The 21,360-nt window shown below is 40.1% G+C and overlaps 1 protein-coding gene across 5 annotated transcripts in view; it reads right to left on the minus strand.

Annotated features, from left to right (window-relative positions):
• Window positions 1-21,360, minus strand: part of MPPED2 (metallophosphoesterase domain containing 2) — a 163,090-nt gene that overhangs the window by 120,510 nt on the left and 21,220 nt on the right. The window lies entirely within an intron of this gene.

Below are 21,360 nucleotides of genomic sequence, written 5' to 3' on the forward strand. Positions count from 1 at the left end.
TTCTTTCTCTTTGCAATTTTATTTTTTGCTTTCCAGACAATGCAAAAATAAACTCAGTCCAGATCCATCCAAATATAATCAGGATTAGCGAGACTTTATATATAAAGAGAAGTAAAACTGCCAGTGAAGACTGTAGATAGAGCCTCCAGGTATATTCAGCATAAATGAGAACAAAAAAGCCAGAATTCCAGTCACCAGAATAAAACAAAAATTTAAAAATATGTGATTTAACCAGTTGCTTCAGATATGGGGCTGTTATTGTTTTTCTAAAACTATGAGCTGGTGAAATTCTCCTAGCTTATTAGCCCTCATACCCCAGAACAGAAACGGTGCTGAAACGCAGTAAGTAAGCAGAACAGAACCAGATGTATAAATATATTCACATTTGTATCAAGGGCACTGCTTTCCTTTAACTGCTGAACTGCTGTATCAACACTGTTCTATCACCAACTAATTATAGCTAACAAAACCCACTGCACGGAGTGTGTCTCGTCTATTTTTTCCAAGTACAAAAGTACAGTGCTGACATTCAATGAATATTAAGTGGAAACAATTTAATTCTTTGAGCACTGCATGTGATATGAATTCATGGTCCTTGCACTAGTCCCATTTGAGGTGTTTTGGTGCTACTTTGTGAGCCACTGAAGCCTCTCAAATGGCATATTGTTGGGTCATAAACATCCTACCAGAGACGTATTGTCCGGGATTAAATGTTTCCCACTCTTTTAATCTAACAACCAAGTTAATCGGCTTACATTTCTGAGTATTGGCCCTGTATTTGAGAAAAGAAGGCATGTGACACTGCACTGAGTGTCTGTTATTCCAGTCGGTCAGTCAGTCAGTCAACAACCATTTCTTAATCACCTACCTGTGTGCCAGGTGCCACGGTAGGGTCTGGGAGAACAAAGAAGCAACAAGGGTAGTTCCTTCAGAGATTCTGTAGTTGATCTGTCAATTAATTCATTCTTCAACAAATGCTTATTGGCATGCCTGGTTTCTATTCAGTTATTTAGTCATTTCACAAGCACTTACTAAGCACCTTTTATGGGCCATAGATTGTGCGAGGTGCTAGGGAGACAACTATAATCAAGTCTGAGATGGCTCTTGTGGTATGTAAACAGATGATTTATGCAACAACATGCAAAGTGCTTTAATCAAGGATGTGTGAGGTGCTGTGGGGTAAAGGAGAAAATGCCTGGTATTGCTTGAGGGCTGGGAAGAACAGGGGACATTGCAGTGGTACAGAAACCAACGTAGTGTGTCCATCTCAAATGCCTGGGACAAAGGATCTTAGGCTCAGAAAGAAGAGGCATGAGAGTGGCATGAAGTAGGAACTTGAATTGGGATTTAATCATGCACAGGGCTCGGAAAAACAGGCAGAAAAGAAGAACTATTCTGGCAACAGCAGGAGGGGTATGGACGCTCATGGAATATTTGGGACTTGTGAGTAAAGAGGCGTGGCTGCAGCAGACCCACTGTGACAGGGAGCAGTGGAAGGTTTCAGAGGCTGCTGGGATTGGGGCCAGACCACACAGAGCCAGACTGTGGGGCCGGAACCAGCCCTGGAAGCAACGACACATGTCCTCCTCCCTCACTGAAAGGTGCCGAAGGCCATAAAGAAAGCTGGCTTTTAGAAAATCGATGTGGCTCCATGCAAGATTTGAGGGTGGTTGAGTTGGGGTAGGAGGGAACTAAAGAAGTTAAAAGGGAGCTGGCAAAAACCTAGGCATGTGATAAAGCCAAGCCCAGTCAACTGAAAACATATAGAAAGGTGAGGATACGAAGGAAAGGCAGTAGAAATCTGATGATATTATAAACAGAAACTGTCATCATGAGTATACAGTAAATAAGGATTGGAGAAGCAGTCAAAATTGAACGACAACATGCTACACTGTTAAGTCTCCTGTCGCTCCATCCTGTCCTCATTTTTGTCACTGAGCTGGTGTTGTGGACTAAATGTTTGTCCTCCCCTAAAACTCCTCTGTTGAAGTCCCAATTCCCAATGTGATAGCATTTGGAGGTGGAGCCTTTGGCGGGTAATTAGGTCATGAGGGTGGAGCTCTTCTACATGGGATGAGTGGCGTTACAAACAGAGACAAGAGAAGATGATCTCTGTCCCGGCTGTATGAGGACAGAGCGGGAAGGTGGTCATCTACGAGCCAGGAAACCGGCTCTCACCAGGAATCAAAGCGCCTGGCACCTTGATCATAGACCTCCCAGCCTCCAGAGCTACGAGACATAAATTGCTGTTGAAGCCACCGAGGCTACAGTATTTGTCGTAGCTGCCCAAACAGACGAAGACATGTGGATACCGACACAGAATTTTTTGGCCAAAAATAGCAATAGCGCGTTTTCCTGCAGAAGCCAAGCACTGGGGGATGCCCTTTCCACGGGTTGTTTTCATTTCATCCTTATAGCAGAGCAGGTAGGTAGGCCCCGTCTTTCTCCCATTTTACAAACGAGAAAACGGAACCTGAGAAAGATTTAGCACTTTGGCGAACGTACGGGGCTGGTAGGGGGTTTCTCTGCCCCAAGCGGAATGCCCAGCGTCTGCTCTGTCTGCCATCCTCCCGCTTGACAAACTCCTCTAACCCAACACAGCGCACCCCGATGTAAGAGCAGACTCTGTCTTGAAACGGGGCACCCTGGTTTTTAAGTCAATAATTACAATGACTAATTCAGGAACAAAATGTGGGTTTTTTAAACATTGGTCCCCCTGAAAATATGTCTTCATCTGGCTCAGTCAAGTACAAAGAACCTTAAGGGACATCAAAAACACAGGTATTTCCTTTTTTAAAAGTTGGGGGGGGTCCTTTACTAGGAGGTGTTGGTCTGATGACACAAGATTTTTTTTCGTATTAAAACTTTGTCAAGGAGACCGAATCCTACTGTCTTTCTCACTTTTCCAACTCATCAAAGCCAAGTTTTTCTAATGCTTAACGTCTCACAAGTCGTTGTTAATGGCACTCACTGTTTGGTTAATTGTGCTTATCAGAAGTGCAGGTAACTTCATTTGGCATAGCTAATGGGCCTTCTTTAAAGTGTGTAGCCATTTCAGTTGGGTTTTACTGGTCTGTAATGGTTTGGGGGTTTCGTTTTGTTTTTTCAGACTTTGGCTTGAGTTGATTGACTTACTTTCAAAAAAACTCAGTCATGCCTAAGGCAAAACGACCATTTTTATTAACAGCTACTTGCAGAGCATCAGGTTAAGTACAGTTCAAGACAAATGCTTATTTGTGAGGCCACTTAACATGATGCCAAGGTCTAAGGACCTGGCCAAATTAACCCAATCCGAGTACAATAATTTTCAGATTCAATGTATATGACTCTGGACACTGTTTCATCACAACAAAGAGCACCATTTCACCTCACATCATTATCCTTTGCTGAAATAGCTAGCCCACTATTCAACCCTAAAAGTTACACAGTTCCCATACGATGGAAGAACCATGAAGGACTACTTTCTTCCCCACCTGGGAACGAAGACTTATTTCCAGGGTTCAGTATTTTGTAGTTGACATAGTCTCACGATGATCACAGAGTTGATGTATCTATGGTACATACAGCTGGTGGGTGACATTCCCATGATCACCTGCTAGTATGTGGTTGAGAAAGAATCACATTTAGGTCTGATTGCAGTAGTCAATTTACTTTGAATAATAAATAACAAAGGGAAATGCCCTTTACTAAGTTAAAACTTCTGATTAGCACTGGCTAAACGTGGAAACTCTGCCCACATTTCCCTGTTGGGTGACTTTGGCACGGCCCACCAATTGGTACCATTAGAAATTAGTTTTCCACCCCAAACTTTTGAATCAGCCATCGTAATCTTTTCATCCAGGAGTCGGCAGCAATCTACAGCCCATAGGTAAACTCAGGACAATGCATGTTTTTTAGAAAGAACATTTTACTAAAACGCAACCACATGCATTTGTTAAAATATTGTCTATGGTTGCTTTCAAGCTACAGCAGCAGTTTCAGAGTTGTGACAGACTCCATATGGCCTGCAAAGCCTAAAATATTTATTCCCTGGACCTTTAAAAAAGAAAGTTCGTCCACTCTTGATTGTGTCACTCAACAAACATTAATTTGGCAAGAATACAGAGGGTACTAAAAAATGTATACACAGTTTAAGAAAGGAAAAAACTGTATTAAAATTATAGTACTCAATATATACCGATAACAAAAGACGACTACAAGTCACGTGTATACATTTTTCTGGCACCCCCGGTATATGTTAGACCCTTTTTACTAATAATCATACCTGATATTTAGCAGCATCTACTAGGGGATTTTCCTCTATTATTACTTTCAAGCCTGTCAAGATTTCTGTATGACGTGTGTGTGTGTGTGTGTGTGTGTTCCGTATTCTCCAAATTTTGCTTAGAGTCACCCAATAAGCTTGGGACTTTGGATTTGGAGCCTGTATAAACCATGAGTTGCTGCCCTTTGCTATGCAATAGTGTTTCTCAGAGGTTTGGGGGAAAATTTTAAATTTCGGAATGAGCATCCCTCTAATAGAATGCTGAAGCCTCCAGACGTTAACTGGTCCCATGGGGACATAAGCCTTATTTTGGGGGGTATCTTACTACTTTTAACTTGTAGGTCAATCAAAGCAATGCAAATAATTCTTAACTATAGATGCAAATGCATTCTCTCTGGTGGAGGTTCAACTGATTCCTCCTCCAGTTTTGCATCCATTTATAAATTCATTTCAACATTTTTTATTCCACATAAATTTGAGGTTCCCCAATGAATCCGCTATAACAAATGTCTTAGTTCCCTCATTTATAAATGAGTTAAATAAAATTTCTGACCAGTGTTCATTGTATATCTGTATGAGAGTCAGGATTTTTAATAATTATTCTTTTACAGAGTTATCAAAATGCCATTTTCACCATCTTGAACCTCACATTTTTGCTTGGGAGGGCATATATATCAAACTGTAACCAATGTAACCACAAATTATATATACCTACATAGGTATGGGAGGAGGGTGAGTTAAGAGAACAAAGTGATTATGAGGTCACTTTAGGGATCATTGATGTCACTTAGAACATCAAGACCTGGGTTTGGACCGTGGCTCTGCCTGTGCCTAGCTTTGAAATCCTGGACAAGTTATTAAACTTCTCTAAGCTTCAGTTATCTCATCTGTAAATGGGATAATAACAGAAGTTGCTTCATAAAGATGATGCAAAGATTAAGCAACTTGCTTGTAAAGGGACTGGTTCATATTAAGTGTTCAACAAGTGTTAGCCATCATTATGAAGATGCTTCTGTGAGAATATTGATGAAAGGAATTAGCTCTGTTTGGGAATGGGAGGTCTTCACAAAGTAGATATATTTTATCTGGGCCTTGAATGGGTAGCAGTTCACCAAGCAGACAGCTAAGGTAATGTCACTCAACATAAAAGGAAGAGCATTTAAATAAAAAAATAAAGAAATAAACGTGTGAAGGTGAGGAAAGTGAGTCAGAGTGCCAAGTTGAGAAGAAAGTAATTCCCCGGTACACACTGCATTTGTAAAGTGACCTGCATTTTCCTAAAGCTGTTGAAGCTTGTATCTCTCTACTGCACAGTTGTTAAGGATTGCTAAATCCAAATAGAAATGCATTATCGAGATACCAGTTTTTACAAAATCTGGACACCAAATCATCATGACTACAGTTATGACTACTCACCCAGAGCAGGTACCCATCAGGAACAAGTACTTATTTTATTCCAAACTTTATAAAAACAATGAAAAGTATTAGCCATGAATGACTGAGCCCAAGGTACAAACCACATTTTATAAAGGCCAAACTTTAGTCATTGTACTTTAATAGTTAGCTTACATTCAGTTCAAACTCTCTATCTATCTATCTATCTATCTATCTATCTATCTATCTATCTATCATCTCCTATACACCCACAAAAATAATATACAAATCAAATTATACCCTGCTTCTTATCCTGGCCAGATCCAATTTCTTTCAGTGGCTGGTTATATGTCATTCCTATATTATTTTATTGGTTTCATGATAGTTCATATAAAATTTTCCTATTCTAGTTCAAATCAGTGACTTTCCTGGATACTTTGGATAAGGGAAATCAACTTCAAATAATTCTCAGTTCTTTGTCAACATCTGCTATAAGTTTACTAGAAAGTCTTCATCCACCATAATTCTGCATAATTCTGTTTGCTCCTTTTTACACCTGCATACACCCATTCGAATGCTAAACTGTAGAGGCCCATTGCTGGCGTGTGCATCCTGCAAAATGGCCTATTGTAGCACCCTACAGGTCGGCTATGACTCAGGCATGTCGACTATCTCTTTCTGCTAGAGCAGTGATGGTAAGATGAAAAGGAGGTTAGACCACTTTAGTTTTTTGGCAGAAAGATAACTTCCTCAAAAAACCTTCTCTTTTAAAAAGAAAAAAAAAAAAAAAGAAAAAGAAAAAACCTTACAGGTACTCCCTGTGCCCTGCTATCAGATATCATTCCACCCCCAGTCTCAGGAGGTTCTGCTGTGTGATTGTTTCAAGCTCTCTTCCTCATGAAGAAGTGAACACGTGACCACTGCCATCCATAAAGGCTGAAGTGAGTGTACTTAGCTAAAGGGCATTGCAATAATTTTTCTCTTCCACGTGAGAAAGTTAGCCTTGAAAATTCTCTGGCTCACTGCCTGTTTTTAAATCATCTTTTAGGGAAGGGTGGCCTAAGGGGCATGTTAAGTTCAGACAAGTCCCCTTCTCATTCTCCTATCAATTGCTTTTTAAAATAACAACAACAATAATAATAAAAAGACGGTCATCCCTATCAAGCCTTCAATCCGCTTTCAGGGCAGGGCTCGAGACTGGATATTTTAATGGGCAATTGTCTCCAAATGCCCATTGTAGGAAAGCAGTCCTGACTGACAGATTTAAACTCGATTACATCGGGGCTGGCGCTCTTCTGTATAGACAACGTGATTCCTTTGGAATCTAGGGTGAATAGTGGCCTGAGAAAGTCACTGAAAAGATTTATATAAACCCCAACTACAAATCAGCTTCTGATTCCAAGGAAATTATTGTCTTTTCCACCTAAGTTGTAGCATGCATAGTACTAGAAAACACGCAGAGAATCATGAACCCATTTCAGTCAGTGCAGCAGGACTAGACTACAGTCTCTCTTTCTTTGTCCTGACTCTGAAATGTTTGCTACAGGACCTGTGGCAGGGCAGCATTCCCATTACGGCCCGGCAGAGTGGATGTGAGAATATCCAGAAATTTTGATGTGAGTTTGCCAAAGCAAAACTTCGCTGAACGCTTGTGGCGATTTAGCATACAGATAATTTTTATAAGCACTTGGCCTAAAGGGAATGGACAAGCTCACACACATCTACACTTGATGCTCCCACAGCTTGCCGGGCTGAAGTAATGGACTTTTTTTGTTCCTCTTCTCACTCCCCGGTGAAAGGGAAACCTCAGCCAGGCCTGTCAGGGAGTTCCCTAATAACCAAAGGCGCAGCCCTCACCTGGGAAAAGATGCAATAAAGCCTCCCACAAGGTCTGGTTCCAGTTCCGGGCTGGCCCTTTCTTGACAAGAGGGCACAGATCAGGTGAATCTGTGAATGGTGCTGCAGGATTTCTGGGTTAAAGCTCTTTCTCACAGGAGATTAAGTATAACTCACTCAACATGTTCTCCACAAACTGGATTCCTGTGGGAAAGTTGCAGTTACAACTTGAGTCAGCTACTTTGCCCTTTCTGATCTGCCTAGCGTTCCCTTCATGTTTAACTTGTACATTGGGACAACCCTTCATACTTTTCCAAAAAGCTGCTTCATACATAATCTGATTTCATCCTCACCTTACAGGTAAAAGGGACAGTGTCATTATTGCCATTGGACTCTAAAGTCCAAATGGTTTGAGGGACTTGCTCATGACCAATGTTAGTAACAGAACTGGATCTAAGCTCCATGCTCCCCAACTCCTAGTAATAAAAAGAATGTCCACCATCAATGAGTGCCATTGGCTGTGCATCAAGCATTGTGCCAAGCACTTTATGAACATTACTTCATCGCTTCCTTGCAAGAACCCTGTAAGGTGGGTATTATTAATCCCATTTTATAGACGAGAAATACTGGGTTTATGAAGTTAAATAATTTCCTCAGTGTCAGCGATGCATAAATGGTGAAGCCGTAGTTACAAAGGGAGTCTGTCCGACTTCTGGCTCATTCACTATGATACCAACTCCCAGTCCAATCCTTTTTTCTACACAAATCCAATGTTAAATTGAAGAAATAGAAGTTTTCTCCAGCTCTGAAGATTTCAAATATTAGGTATTTACTTTTAAATACCTAATAAAGTCTTAAAATTCTAGTTTTGTCCACTTTGATACCGTCCAACAGAAAACACTCTAAAACTAGAAAATGCCATCTTCTGTCAGGTGTTTTCACTGGTCCAAATATCATTTGCTTCCATCTCTTAGTTCTTGTCGAAGGAAAACAGATGTCCAATATAAATTCCTGCATGAACTTAACTAGAATCCCCAGAAAACTTTATGAGCATAATAAGTTCCCAAGACAAACAGCACGGATTTGAATCCCAAATATACAAACTGACAACCTCTAGAACGTGGGCAAGTTACTGAACCTCAGGCTTCAGTTTTCTCATGTTTATGTTAGGGGTAAAAATAGTTACCTCCTAAAGATGCTGTGAGAAAGCAGTGAGAATGCACTGAGCCCAGCGTCAAGGATGAATCATTAACATAATCATTATTGTTCTGTAGTTATTTCTGTCTCTGCAAACTTTCTCAGGATTACCTTAGTTTCACTAGGTTGACAAAACCTGACTACTCTCCTTAGTGAAGCGTTCCAACACTCTTATATACTGATAATAAAGCACCCTGTACCCTAACGGGGAAAGAACATACCACTTTGTAACTCACAATTCAACTCTGTCTCTTAAAATTATTATCACCGGGCACTATTCAAACTGTCAAGTCTCTAGATCACCTAAGTTCTCGTGTCAAATAGGTGTTATTTTACACAATGTAATGTGTTAATTCAGTCACATAAGAGTCACCAGAATCACTAAGGACAAGCCAATTTTCCTGATCCACAAAGGTGAGTTTCCCCAAAATATGAGAAATTATCTTACTGCGATAAAAAGCTTTTTATACCTAATTATAAAACACATGCTTACTAATGTACATGTGTATAAAAAGCAAAGAAAGATAAACCCATATTCATTTACCCAGAGATAGATACTAGTCACATTTTGGTATCTTTACATTTTGTCTTTTTGCTATGCTTTTTAAAAACATACGTAATTGGGATCATTCTGCACTACAAACATTATATTCTGGGATTATTTTAATTTTTTTTTTTTTTTTCTCCACTTAAATCATTATAACGTCAGCATTTTCAATGTTACTGCAGACTCTTTATAAACGTTTTCACTGGCTGCGGGATATTTCATGGGTTAGTGTTGTCATAATTTTCTTAACCATTTTCCTTTGCTGAACTCCCCCAAAAGGCTTTTAAGCTGTCAAGCCCAGACAAGATTTCTAGACACACAGTCTTAACAATGGGGCTTGTCTGTGGTCATGAGCTTGGGCCATTTTGGGAACTAGCTACATAACTTCTCACCATAAGTGAGAGACACCGTGCTCCCTACTCTTTAAATGCCAACAGCCTGGTAGTTCAGCGATGTGTGAACCCAAATGCCAGTGGTTCTGGGCAGAACTACAGCAATTCCTCGAAGATAAGTAAAATAATGTTCTCCACCATGCTGGCCACCCACAGTGAGCAGAGTCAAGAGCACAACACCGCCCAGCTTTGGAGCATGTGCTCCAAAGCAAACACAGGGCACAGATGTATCTGCTTTTCTCCTCTTCCCCTCCACAGTTTATTTCCAAAAATCTCTGTTCCATCACCATTCAACACCATTTGCCACCCACTGCACCACAAAACCTACTTTTTAAAGTCATGTATCATGTTCATTATATTTTCTTTCAGGAAAAGAAAAAGATTTTAAATGTTCTCATCATCACAAGGAAAAAAATGTGTACCTGATGTTAACTAAACTTACTATGGCAATCATTTTGTGATCTATACCTATATCAAATCATTAGGTTATACACTTAAAACTAATATAATATTACACGTCACTTATATCTCAATCTAATAAATAAAAGCATAAGTAAAACATTCCCCAACAGGGAAAAAAAAGGGGGGGTAGGGGGTGAAAGAGGCAGAAGAACAAGGGTTATGTAGAAAATAATCAAAGTGCAGCACAGGGAATAGAGTCAGTGGAACTGTAACAGCTATACACGATGTCAGAGGGGTAGTAGATTGGGGGAGTGGGGTTATCACTTTGTGAGGGGTGTAAATGTTTAACTATTACATTGATTTATACACCTGAAACTAATAATAATAAAAATCAATGTAGATCTTGCTTATAGTCACAGTATGTAACACTGAAGTCAGAAAACATAATTATCAGTGCTTACTCTTTACCTTCACCCTCATGCATGACCATCATCTTAAGATCCAAAATTCAGTGCCAGATTGTGTGGTCTCCAGAAAAAACTTGTGAATTGCATTTGCATTTCCCACAGTTAAAACAAACAAACAAACATGGGTTTTTGTTTTAAGCAGTGAAAGGTTAAGCAAAGAGAAGACAACAGTTGTAAATTACCAGGCACCATAGCTAGAATTTTGAACTCATCTTCACTGTACCTGTTAAAAACAAGATTGAGGAACAGGAAAGAAATTGCTATTTCAAGTTGAAAGTCAGGATGGCCTAGTGGAAAAAAATGAGCTTTGTGACAAGAAAAGCTGGACTTGAACTTTGATTCAAACCTCACGAAGGAGGGATAAAGAGCCAATTTAGATGTTTCTTTGAGTATTAAATACGGTATCTGCAACTCCAAGCACCATCTCTGGCATAGAGTAGGTATGTCTTATGTTGTACGGATTTCAGTATTATAAACAAGCCTATACTACAGGAAGGAAGCTGCCGGTATTCAGATTGCACTGACAACTAACTTATAAGTGCAAATAATCATAAACATAAGGTCAAGGACCTAGAGATTAAGAAACTGAGGACTACCGCGTCTTTTTTTTTTTTTTTTTTTTAACTATATAAAGCAAATAAAAACTAGAGAAGAAAAGCACACCTTTCCTAGACTTCTTGGCTTGTCTTGAGGCAGTTTGCCCAACACTGGATCCTCCAGGCACTTTGTGAATTTCCCAACAACTGCAGAGAACAGATCCCTGTCCCCATGTCAGTCCCCTACCCAGGGCCATAGCAACTTCATGGTCACCACTCAGCTCAGTCACAGGCCAGGCATCAGAACTGACCCTGACCACAGAGAACATTCAGAAAACCCTAATCCATACCTCGAGCCGCTGGGGAACAAGCCATTCTGACATCTCCCTCTGCGTTACCTTGCACTTCGGTTCTAGCAAATGGGCTTCTGCCCGCTCCCACTTCTAAGCCTTTACAACCTACCACAATTCCAGGCACTGCAATCAATTGGCCCTTGCCCTGTTCCTTTAAGGTTAGTCTCTGATTTTTAAATGTCTGCTCCCAAACTCAAGGATATCCACTCGAGGTCTGCCACCTGTTGCCACATCTTCTTTGGGTTGGAGGATCTCCCGTACTTGCCTGTGCTCATGCCAGCCCTCCTGACGTGGGTTCACTAGTACACAGCTCCACACAGCCACATGACCTCTCATATTTCCAAGACCTGCATCTCACACCGACCCCAAATGCACACAGTCTCTCGCACACCACGGGAACGTGGGACTGGAAGATCTGGTCTCCTCCACCATTTCCTAATGCCACCACGTATGACAGCAGAATTATCATCACCTATTTAACTCATCCCAGAGGACAAACCATCCTCACACAACTGTAAATTATCTTTTTAAGGTGGAACTTGACTTCTTCCTCCCCATAGGAACGATCTCAGTCCAGGTTCTCTGAGTTGGTCATTTAGCCATAACTCACGTCTTGGGAACCCAGTCATTCCAAACGTCACCTCAATACTGTCACACTCTTGTTTTAGTGATAACAGCAGATACACTGATTCACAGATTTTTAGCATCAGACAGCAGACCTACTTTACATCTTACAGACAAGGAAACAAGGCTCAGATACTGAGTGACTTGTCCAAAATTAAAGTGTGAGTCAGCAGCAATTCTGAAACTAGACGCTCCCCGACCTAGAGTCTCTCAGGCCACCAACATAGTCTTACATGAACATGTCTATGAACTAGTGAAAGAAAGAAATCCTATCACACTTCTCGGAAATCTCAAATTCTTCATTCCAGCCAGTAAAGTGTCCACTCTCCATTTCTTTATTTCATACTTCCATATTAATGTGTTCTTTGAGGAAATTTATTTCTTCCACAAGCCCCCAAATGTACTTCAAGAGAAAATATTTTTCTTCCTAAAATTTCACTCAATTTGGAGTGTTTAGCTGAATGGGTTAACTGTCCTGAACGTTCCCTCTGGAATTCCATGACCTATGAGCGTGATGTTTCCAGGTGTAACTCTTCCCTGAATTATCCAGCAGACTTGAAGTCAAAAGTCCAGGAACTAATAATATAAAAAATTCTGAGTAACTTCAGCCTAAAATTTTAGAATGCTTGAAATGCAAGGATTCTTGGAGACCTTGCATTGGTTCTAACCATTACTGGTTCTATTTTACAGATGAGGGAACTGAGACCCACACCTATGATTCTCAATCTAATATTGTTTTCTCCATTGATCCCCCAGCTTCCTAATATTGAATTCCTCCATATTTGTGTCTCTATCTGAGTGAAGAAGTCATCCTAGATCATGCTTCTCTACAGAGTCTCAATTGGTGGAGCTATTCCAAAAATGTGTTTGTGGATCTGGATTGTATTTACTCCATGCTTCTTCATGACTCAGTTCCACATGGTTTTATCATGAGTGTTGTTTTGGGAAAGAAAACAATCAAAGTCCAAATCATTAATCTATGGGACTGTCATTGCTTTCTTGGCAGACTAGCATGACCCATAGACTCACGCAAACTTATGTTTCACTGACCAATTGTGAAACCTACGTCACTCTGGGCAGCCTCTTCTAGCCTTGGCTTTCTTACCTGCAAAACGGGAATAATACCACCTACTTCCGAGGGTTATGATAAGAATTAAATAAGATAACATACTAAAGCAGTTAGCACTTAGTTGGGTACATAATAAGCACTCCATCGATGGTAGCCATTATTTTATTATTACTATCTCTGTGGATTTTGCCTTGTTCTGTTTGGCTTGCCTCTTTCCACTTGGTTCCCCAGTTCTAACTTAGGCTCTATGCCCTGCAGTCCAGAAGATCTAAGGTGTCCTAAAGAAGAGAGGAAAGGGGCTCCCCAAAAGTTGTGTTTCACCAAGGTAAGACAATAAAATGAGAAAAAAGCCACCAGAATGGAAAAATAATCAAAATAGTAGGGGTTAGTTTCATACTTTTGGCTATGACAAATTTTTTATGAAGGCTGATACAGATCATTAGGGGGCATTACATTGAACCATTTCCCCCCATAATAAATTTATAACATTATCATTTCAATTTGTTAAACACTTCCAGACATATGCAGTTTGCTTACCTGGAACATAGCAGGAATTCAATAAATATTTGAATTAGTGAATGAATAAAAAAATGACCGTACCAAATAAACAAATACATACCAGAATTCTGAAAGAGTTGTATTTGCTATTCTATAAGGCTAAATAAGTTTTAAAATATTTCTATCTTAGCTAGAGGTTTCAATCCAAACTTTTTCGTTAGAGACAATGTAAATTTTGTACAATCAAAATATAAGATTTCAAATATATTTTTGGAAATTTATGTATATTTTCACTTATTTGTGACTCCTGATAGCCTAAACGCAGCTATTGTAGCAAGACAAATTATTAGCTTTCACAACAGTATAAAAACAGATCTATAATTCATATTCATTTGGAAATATTCTTCCCCAGTTATTGGGAGATTTAACAGACATACATAGATAATCTATTATGATTGCTCATTTCCATAAGAAATAAAAAAGGAATGGCTATTTGTTAAATAACCAATCAGTAAACATCTCTAATCAACCATCTTAGTCACCTAAACAACAGAACGTGCAACTCTTTCAGTCTCTAAGCAGACTGACCATATTTCCCATTTATATAAGATCATTTGGATTAACTGTTCTTTCAACTTTCCAGTAGTCAGTCCAATACGTTTGTGGACTGAAAATTGATGTAGTACAGTGTATATAACTCAAAGTGCATATGGCTATGTATGTATTCATGGCAATGACCATGAGGATGGTCCAACCAAAGAAGACGTTTAGCCTGGCGAATCTAAACAGCCTTGTAGCCAGAGTAAATAAGTGAAAGGTAAGAACGCACTAATGAGTTTTACTTCTTGGGCATGTTGAACTGGCAGAGTAAGGGCCTCTCCAGGAAGGTGTGAATGGGTGTTAGTGGAGATGATTTTTGTAGCTGGAAAATAGAGAAAACTCTTTCCTTATGTGCTCATGAACTGGCTCCAGAAACAACTCCTAAAGAAATGGTTTCAGAACTATTCTTGGCAGTGTAGGTGTTACATACAGAAAGAGGTGATAACAACACCCAACAATACACACACATATGTATATATGCATGTATGCATTTTATGATTTCATTTATTCTGGTTAATTTATTAAAAATAAACAAAAAATCTAGGTCAGCAGTTTACAGTCACACTTCAAGCCCGATAGTCTTCCTCAGGCTGAACTTTTAGGGGCATCGTTTATCTTTCTCTTTCCTCCAAAGCTAGAGTTAAGCTATTCCCAGGTAAAAGCTACCTTTCTTATAGGTACATTGTACACTGCTTCTACCCGCTTCCTTCTCTTTCGTTTCCTTCTTTCTTTCCTCCCTCCTTCTCCCTTGCTTCCTCGCTCCTCGTTTCCTTTCTTCTTTTCATTTTTTTCCCAGCTGGGAACACCGCAACATGTGAAGAGAAAAAAATTGAAAGCATAAAAATGCTTTACAGTCACAACCAATTCCTTTCAAATACTTAGCAAACCTTGGCCTCCTCATTTGGACAATTACCGCCAAAAGAAGGATCTAGTTTCAAAGTGCAGCTGCTCATTTGAAGTGGGATAGGCATGGTTAATTTTTCCAATGAGAAAATGGTGATGAATGGAATAGAAAATAAAGATATCTTTAAAGCTAAACTAAAAAAAAAAATTATTTTAACTCAAGAAGGTCATCAATTTGGAAATATTATCCAGAGAATTTTCAAATCACAGACAGGAGCTTTCAGAAAATCTTAAGTGACTACAAACGAAAAGGGTGCCTTGGAGACCAGTTTAAATAAAAGTCACAAGTAGTCACACGTGCAAGTCTAAACCCTGCAGCATTCAGCTGCAGAGGACGCCTAGGGAGGCCACTGGGATCCCAACGCATACAATTATCTTCTTTGTAAACCACACAGCAATAGTAACAAAGGTCTCTACAATTTTTATTAATAAAAGTTTATTGCAGATTGCAATAATATTTAAATTCTAAAGACTTTAGAACATTATTTTGCAGACTAAAACAAAATGATCTTTAAAACTACATCCCATACTGGTCACACAAGTATGTTCCTTTCGTGAATATTCGTTTAGTCAATACAATTAATTTGTACACTTCTCTGCATGTATACTACTCTTCAGTTAAAAGTTTACTAATTTAAGAGAAGTTATACTCAGTCTTCTCCTTCCACATAAAATCTTTTTCCTAGGTACACTTTTTTTTTGAATAATATGATAACACAAAACTGCCTATCTCCTTCAAAGTCTTATTGCAAAAACTGTAAGCTATTTAGGAATGTTAAGTTTTTCTTTTGGGGTTAGTATCTTTAAGTCTTCGGTTTTGATGGGAAAAAAAACACACACCTACCTTCTCATATTTTAATTTCCCATTCATGACATTAAATTCTTCCCATATCTCCCTACTAATCCTTTTCAAATAATCAAAGATCATCACTGTTTATCAAACTCCTTCACTCTGCTGGTGTATCACTATAACCGTCATGATTTTTTCTTTTTGAAAGCCATCTTCACATTTACCAAAGGACATAATCAGCACTATAGCTGCCTGCTGCCTTGTGGGATTTTGTCAATAGCATAGTTAATAAACAGAGGTTTTGTGGATAACCACACCATGTTATGGGTTATCTAAGATCTCATACCTTTTCTTTGACTTCCATCTTAAAAATTCATGAATTAAGAAAACCTCAGTGGAGGGAGGAGGTGATCTGTGAAATAGGGCATTCTCATTTGTCACTGAAATTACCGACTTTTGAAGTCAGGAATCATTATTGCTGTGTTTAATTATTTATTTTCAAGGAAATAGCAGGGGAATCCCAAAATGACTTGTAAGGTATATTCCTCAAGGATAACTTTTAAAGAGCCAGTTAAGATATGCATTTCATACTGGTCACTAAAAACATGGGGACTAACTGAAGTTTTTATTTTTGTTTTATGTAAACCATTTTCTGTAGCCAACTGCCTAAAAAGCTTCAGATTGCTTTCTACTCCCAACAGTGACTGGCATTTACTCTTCGTAAGCAGAAGTTGTCACAAACGACAGAAAGTGATTAGCAATCACTTGCTACACGACATGAGACAGTCTTAAAACTCCCATTTACCCCCTACCGAACCAATATCTTAGCTCATTGTAGAGAACAAGAACGAGTATTTCTCTAGCAACTAACATAAGTGAAAATATGAGCCCCAGCTCTGTAGAATGCAACAAATTTGGTCACAAAGGAAAATGAAAGCAAGTACCCTAATACCAACTCAAGACACTTTAGTTGGAAAAAAACAGCCTGCATCCCATAACATTTTATGATAGCAAATGAGATGCAGGCAATGTAATTTCACTTATGTGATTCACTTACAAGCAATGCAAATGCAATCTTGCTGATTACATTTAAAACAAAAGACTGAATCTGCTTATTTATAGAGCAGATTCGTAGTCATGCAAACATCATGCTATTCCCCCCAACCCCCCAAACTGGGTGTGGAACAAAAAGAAAATCTGGCTGAAGACCTTTTCATCGCCTCAGAAAGAAAACTGATGTTAATGTGAACCCCGAGTTGACCCAATATGCTTAATAATGTGGCTTCTTGGTGCCCTCAATAGAAAACAAGGTCAGCTGTGTGAGTAATGTTAGCTGAGGTGTTCAACCCACATGCAAACAATATTCAATGTTTTATTTGTTTTTTTAGATTGTCATTAAGAATTGTTCATGGGGCCGGCCGGGTGGCTCAGGCGGTTAGAGCTCCATGCTCCTAACTCGGAAGGCTGCCGGTTCGATTCCCACATGGGCCAGTGGGCTCTCAACCACAAGGTTGTCAGTTCAATTCCTCGAGTCCCGCAAGGGATGGTGGGCAGCGCTCCCTGCAACTAAGATTGAACACGACACCTTGAGCTGAGCTCCCGGATGGCTCAGTTGGTTGGAGCGCATCCTCTCAACCACAAGGTTGCTGGTTCGACTCCCGCAAGGGATGGTGGGCTGTGCCCCCTGCAACTAGTAATGGCAACTGGACCTGGAACTGAGCTGCGCCCTCCACAACTAAGACTGAAAGGACAACTTGAAGCTGAATGGCACCCTCCACAACTAAGACTGAAAGGACAACTTGAAGCTGAATGGCACCCTCCACAACTAAGACTGAAAGGACAACTTGACTTGGAAAAAAGTCCTGTAAGTACACACTGTTCCCCAATAATAAAGTCCTGTCCCCCTTCCCCAATAAAAAATATCTTAAAAAAATAAATAAATGAAATAATAAAAAAAGAATTGTTCATGAAGTGCTTGTATCTGTGTTTAATTTTAAATTTTCATTTATCTGTGGGAGTGTATGTATGTGTACACACACGTATTTGTGTATAGACAACAGAGATGTTGTAATGCAGGGTCTCAGCTCCCGCTCCCCGCACAAGAACGCAGGATATGGTGAGGTCAAAAGGGAACACCAACAGAGCCATGGATAGGGGGTTCATACCACTATATTCTCGATGGCAGCTGGTGATGACACAAAAGCAAACAGCCACCAGTACCCCAACAGGGGCTCTTCCTTCACCCGTCTTGCTGGCGGCTGGGCGAAACACAGGAAGTAGGACTCACATGATCCGCAACCCGCCATCCATGCTTGCTAACCCCACTTGGTAGCTGCAATCCGCCGTCTGCTTCTCTGCCAACCACCCAACTAACCAACCCCTTGCTAACTGCAGTCCGCGCTTGCTAGCTCAGCCATGGCAGTTATATCAGGGGCCAGTGGCTAACTGGTCACAGCTGATGGCCAACTTGTTACATCTGATGGCCATCTACTAAGTGAGCCAGCAGCTTTCCACGTGAGGCTGAGAGCCTGGAAACTGCTCTCTGGCACTCTGTCCTCACAGATGTATAATTTCTACAGTGACATGTAGACTGTTAAACCAACATATTCACTAGCTGGACTCCTCAGAATGCATATTCTATAAACTTCTCTGCCCAGTAAGTTGGGGTCTAGAGCTTTCCAGAACTACTCATTTTAATCATCACCAAAAACTAGAACTTTTATTAGATAAATTTTCTACTATGAAGTTTAACCATTAGAATTCAATGTGAAAGCGCTCCCCAGTGCCATATCTGAACTTCCAGAAAAGCAAAGATGGAAAAATGCTCCTACTTTCTGTGATGCTCAGTTTTTAAAGATCTAACAGGTACTTCTGGCTCATGACCTGCAACTGAACCAATGCCCAGCTGCCAGCCATTGCACCAACACCCTAGGCATTTGGCTAGTGTTACTGATAGCTAGACCTGCAGTGCCCTAGGCAAAAGATCATGGCCAAAGCCAACTTGGGCCCAGCTGCAGTTTTAACAATAAAGAAGTTTAATGTGATACCTCTCACCTTCCACAGAGCATTTTCCAAGAGGGAAATTGCATGTGGCTGGAAATGCTCCTTGTGGAGTGACTTGTGGCCCTAGGGTTGCTCAATCTTAATGAAGAAAACACATTTCAGTGGTCTACCAAATGATGCCAACACTAATTATGGATAACAGAAGCAATTTTCTATGCAATAAGACCACTTACTTTTGGTCAGAAACATCATTTCCAAATAGTAACCTCTAGGAACTTCTCAAAAAAGGAGATCCCTTTGACGTTACCCTTGATCTATGATAGTCAACCGTAGTTAGGTCTCAGAACTGTACTCAAATTGAACTGGGTAAAATTTATTGTGTTGAAGCATCCAACTTTCTATCTTCATGTCTCCAAATGGAAAAGGCTTAGAAGCATAGTACAGGTTTGTTCATTTCTACACAGTACAAGCAATGGGCCAGAAACCATTTCACTTGTTTGGAATGTGAGCCATTATCCAAGCCCACGGCATATGGTTGCACACTTCTCAACTCCCACATCCCAGCAAAAATGCAATTGCTGTCCAAGTGTGCATATAGTCTCTGAGTAGGAAATGGCAATGGTTTCTGGAGCCTTGGGGTCCAGAAGTTGCTGCCAGACTTGACAGGAACCAAGGGACACAGGAGTGGTAAAAACAGGAGGAAATATTATGAAATGAAATCAAAGTGTGATCCTCCAGGGCATAAAAGAGCTGCTCCTGTTTAATTTATACTGCTTTCCATCATAGGGTGCCTCCTACAGAGAGCCTACCTTCTTTCAAGTTTGGGACAAGAATCAGACCTGAGACATGTTGACTATTCTGGGATACGTCTACAGAGAAAAATGAGAAATAAAATTGGAAAGCAATTTAAAGGAACTAAATCAGATATCGGAAAAAGTCGTATTTCAGGCATGTGCTTGAAGAAATTTTACTCAGTTAGGAATTATTATCTGCCTCAAACTGTAAGTTCCTTAAGCACTTTCTGCTCAGTAAGGGTCAAAAAGAGACACATATTGTACTGCAAACCAGCAGTCCTATGTGACCTTCCTCAGGTCACCCAACCTCTCTGGGTGGCCAACCGAACATATATAAAATTCCCTACATGTGTTTCCTCACAGAGAACACCAGCACACAAATATACAAAAATACACCTAGATACTCTATTAATAATAATGCACACATGATTATTTTATCAAGTATTATTTAATTCAGGAGCTTTTGATTGTCTCCCTAAATAGGGAAAACAGCCCTAGCAGATGAGGACTACGGGGTTTACAATTCTACATTATTCTGACCGCTAGACCCAAGAAGACCTTCATTTCTTCATCAGTAACTATTTATTTATTGTAGTTGGCACTGTGCTGTGCTCTGGGGATAAAACAATAGTTGAAACAGCCACGATCCCTGCCCCCATGACACTTCTAGTAAATACTTATTGATTCATTGATTGAAACAATGTCAGTGACAGCCAACTTCCCTCAAACCTCCCACTCATCTTCCTCATTTCCTCCCCATCCTGTAGATGGTTTCCAAGACTGCCATCAAGCCAAACAACTTTTCCCCTTTCCAAATATGTTAGAGGTTCTCATTTCCCAGAAAAGGTGTTAAAGAGTCACACAGGAGCCCATAATCACTTAATGACAAAACATGACAGCTGACAACAAACCATCCTTCAGATATTGATGAGTGAGTGACAGGAGGTGGTAGGGTATTTTCAGCAAACTGGAAGGAGGAACACCAATGGTGGCAATAACTAGTGCTTGAGTGAGCATAATAATAGCAGGGATGACTCTCTAAAGAGGATGGAAAGATTTTAAGTTCAGAGAGAATTTATCGTGAGGACAAAACGACAGAAGAAATACAAATGGGAGACTCTTTATTGATTTCTCAAAGATGTATTTAATCACTGAGCCCCTGGACACTGCAGAAGGTTGAGGATCAACCAGCATCAGCCTTGCCCAGACAGAGCTTCCAGTCTAGGAAGGGCAATCCTGACACACTGGCAATGCACTTATATTTGCAAATGTAAATTTCAAAATGGAGGTAACCGGTGCTGGAACATTTATGGATTTAAGTCACATGGTACTGCATAAGGCTGTTCTTTTGATCTTTCTCCCGTATGAAGCATTGTTCTGGGACGAGGCTCTGAGAAACAACAGGGAAAAGAAGATGTTACAGACACTTTCTTCTGTTCTGGACAGAGGAAAGCTGCCTCTCTTCTTACCATTTTTTACCCTTTCCCCAAGATCTCTTCGTTATTTTCCTGGGTTAGGTAGACCAGAAAGATACGCATCTACTAAGTATTTTATATCTTTAATGGCTTTTCCCAATTCACTCTGAGGAATTGTTCCTGACGTTGCCCGGCCCTCAGGCTCAACCACACATACACTTATGAACTCCGTCTTTGGGTGCGCCATATCTCGTCACCCCCAGCTATATTGGAAGGTGTTCTACCTCCAACAGTAA

The sequence above is a fragment of the Rhinolophus sinicus genome, chromosome 14, assembly GCF_057876585.1.
Source record: "Rhinolophus sinicus isolate RSI-liver-muscle chromosome 14, RSI-T2T, whole genome shotgun sequence".
NCBI lineage: Eukaryota > Metazoa > Chordata > Mammalia > Chiroptera > Rhinolophidae > Rhinolophus > Rhinolophus sinicus.